Source organism: Petaurus breviceps, unplaced genomic scaffold (assembly GCF_028583685.1).
Source record: "Petaurus breviceps papuanus isolate PSGF00001 unplaced genomic scaffold, PetGlider_PUasm1.0 98, whole genome shotgun sequence".
NCBI classification, from domain to species: domain Eukaryota; kingdom Metazoa; phylum Chordata; class Mammalia; order Diprotodontia; family Petauridae; genus Petaurus; species Petaurus breviceps.
In genome coordinates this window covers 59304879-59307909 of record NW_027187460.1, presented here as the reverse complement: position 1 = coordinate 59307909, position 3031 = coordinate 59304879, and the positions used below count along the sequence as shown (strand labels likewise).

The following is a 3031-nucleotide window of genomic DNA, read 5'->3' as shown; positions in this document are numbered from 1 at the left end:
TATATCTTGCCACTGGATCCAGATGGCCCTGGAGGAGAAAAGTGAGGCTGGTGATTTTGCACAACCCTCCCTCACTTAAATCCAATTCACGTGCATGTTGTGGCATCACCTCCCTGAAGTTATGATTCTCTTCGAAGAACAGGGACAAACAACAACAAAAGTATTAAGTGAATTTAAGAGTCCTCAAGGGAAAGCAAAATCCAAATCTTTTCAATCATATTCTGAAAATGGAATGTTTTGATTTGCTTGTTGAGTCTTGGCTAGTCTAATTTTTTTCAGCTTTATTGATCAACTTCTGTGTTCCACATTTGATTTCACAAGGTTGACTAAATTTAACCTGCCTATCTGCTAAAATCTTCTGCCAGTATCTCTGTTCATGGTCACCAGAGAGGATCTCACATTTCCAATTATTTCTTTCTAACTTCTTCATGTGCTTTTTTTGCCGCTTGAGCATCCTCTGGAGTTTTAATGCTAGCATGGCACTCTCTACCTCCTTCTAGCCCATCAACATAAACAGCTTCAGATATCACTATCAAGGTTGCCTAGAGGTGCTTCCTGTTTAGCAGGGGTTCTGTGCTAATGATGTTCACCATCAATCTACTCAAAAACTGGGTTCCATTGTGTTAACATTCTCAGGAGGCTGACAATTTTCAGTATTTCCATGGCTGTTTTTTATTCCAGGGACTGTGTCCATCTGCCCTAAATTTTCAGACTTTATTTAGGATATATTTTTAAAAGAAGCCATACTGACATTCTGCAGAGCCAAATACTCTTTTTATTTTTCTCAATTCCATCTATTCACTCTTGGATAGTACGCCCAAATGGTATGACCTCCTCCTATCCCATTTTGTTATCTCCTTATGCTTCTTCTATTTTCTTTTTGATTTTAAAAGTGATCCATCTTTCATATCTCCAGCATCTTTCTCCTCTTCTGTAGAGACTTCTAAGTCCTTATAATCCTTTGGCATTTCAGCTTTTGAATGCTCATCTTTGGCACTTTCTTCCTTCAGAGAGCTTTTCTCCAGAATAATTTCTCTCCTCTTCCCTCCTCTGGCTTCTTAAGGTAAACCCAACACTTCAGATCCTACCTTTTTTTTCTTCTCCTTCTTACAGGGTGGCCTTTGGATATCTCCTTCTTGCAGAGTGGCCTTTGGATATATCTAAACTACACACTTCTGAGCCCTCCAATGTTGTCCTGTGCCTTTTAAAGGTTGTTTAAATGTTATAATGTTCATCAGTGGTGTCTGTCATTGTTTCTTTGGTCTCCACTGCTACCTGAACACCTTTCTTTTTTTATTTTATTTATAAATAATGAGTTTCACAAACTCTACATAAATAAAGCACTACATAAATGTTAGTTACTACTACTACTATCATGTTCTTCTCAACTTTTTTGATGGGATTTAGTTAGAAATAGGACAAGTCCCTAGCTGGCTATTATTTCTGTATATTTGATGTCCTTCAGACTACTGTGCAAAAAGATTAAATGATTGCTTTTATAAAAAATAAGATTATCAAGATATAATCTCACCTTCTATAAATTTACTGAAAACATTTTTGGGACTTTAGTAGCAGGTAGGATGACAGTCATGACATGTATCTTATCTTTTTCCCACATGAGTTTAATTTCTTCTGTCAGATCTATATATTTTGAAAGTTTTTGATTCCATGCAGGTAAAAAATTATCAGAATTTTACATGGTAATATATATATATATTAAAAGTGTTGTTCTTAAATTATGACATGCTCTTAATAATTTCTGATGGGAATGATCTGATCCTGAATCACTATTATAACTAACTGCCTCTGTTGTTTTAAATTAATTAATTATTGAAGCCCCTTTTTGGTCAGTGAGCAAGAAAGCTTAATAGAGGCTTCAGATTAATTGCAATTGGTCTCAAGTTCCCCTTTATTTAATCTTCTTTTCCTTGCACATTCCACTCTTTATAGTAAGCTCTCACTCACCAGTTTATCTTTATCTGGAAACAAAATTCATTATGAAAGTATAGATGGTAAAGAAACAAGGTTTAAATAGAATGGGGAAATATCAGAAGGTAGGATGCCTATTGCCATGCATTAATAACACAAGGAAGTGAGAGTGGAGGGCGTATAACTTCACCATATCCCACAGCATGGGAAACAGAATATTCTGAGTAGGCATATCAGTCCTTAAGTGAGTAAGATAAGCATCCAATTGCTTATAATTAGATTCATTCCAGGTTAGCAGAACCCTTCCTTGCCACTAATGAGCATCTGCCCTGTCTCTCTCTCCTCTCTTAGGAGAGCAAAAAACTCCAGGCTTCCCTTGTCCCATAAGGCATGATCCTTTAATCCCTCATTCCAGCTGAGAAAAAAAAAAACTATTTTTTATCTTATGTATCCAGCATAGGATCTAGCCAGGCGCTACTAGACAGGGCCACAGGGACTGGTGTCTAGTCAGTCTGTGTCCTTTACCTACCTTCATGGTTTGCTCTCACTAGAAGAACTAGTGTAGACTCTTATGGTCCTCTCAACTGTAAAATTTTCTAATATATATATTATTCATTTCATTAAATATTTCCCAATTACATGTAAAAAAAAAAAACTAGTGTCTCAGTGCTTCCATTCCACTTTGGCTCTGGTCTAAGGAGTCCTTCCCAGCATGAGAAAAAGGGGTTTGGAGGGAGAAAGTTAAGAAGGTGTCCTGGGTACAAAACTGAAGCAAGTACTGAATAAGCCATTTTTATCTCGAACTGGGAGTACAGACAATACTTTACTGCTAAGTAATAAGGATTCATAAGAATGATTGCAATCTGTTGAAAAGCAAATACTCAAGCCTCACTGGGATGTTTGCTCATTGGTTATTATTTTACATTTTACCTCCACTGAGTATAGCCTCCATTAAAGCCAAATGTGTTCTTCCTGTCAGTGGTTTCTCTGTCTTGTCAGTGGTCTCTCTGTCTTGTCCAGTCTGCTGCTGTAGCAATTTCAACCACTTCTGCTCTGTAAGCAATATCTCACTGCTCAGATGCCTACAGTGGGGAGCGGGGTG

General features: G+C 37.2%; 1 pseudogene; it reads right to left on the bottom strand.

Annotated features, from left to right (window-relative positions):
* Positions 1-210: 210 nt before the first annotated feature.
* LOC138155765 (la-related protein 7 pseudogene) lies at positions 211-2464 on the bottom strand (annotated as a pseudogene).
* Between the last annotated feature and the right edge of the window lie 567 nt (positions 2465-3031).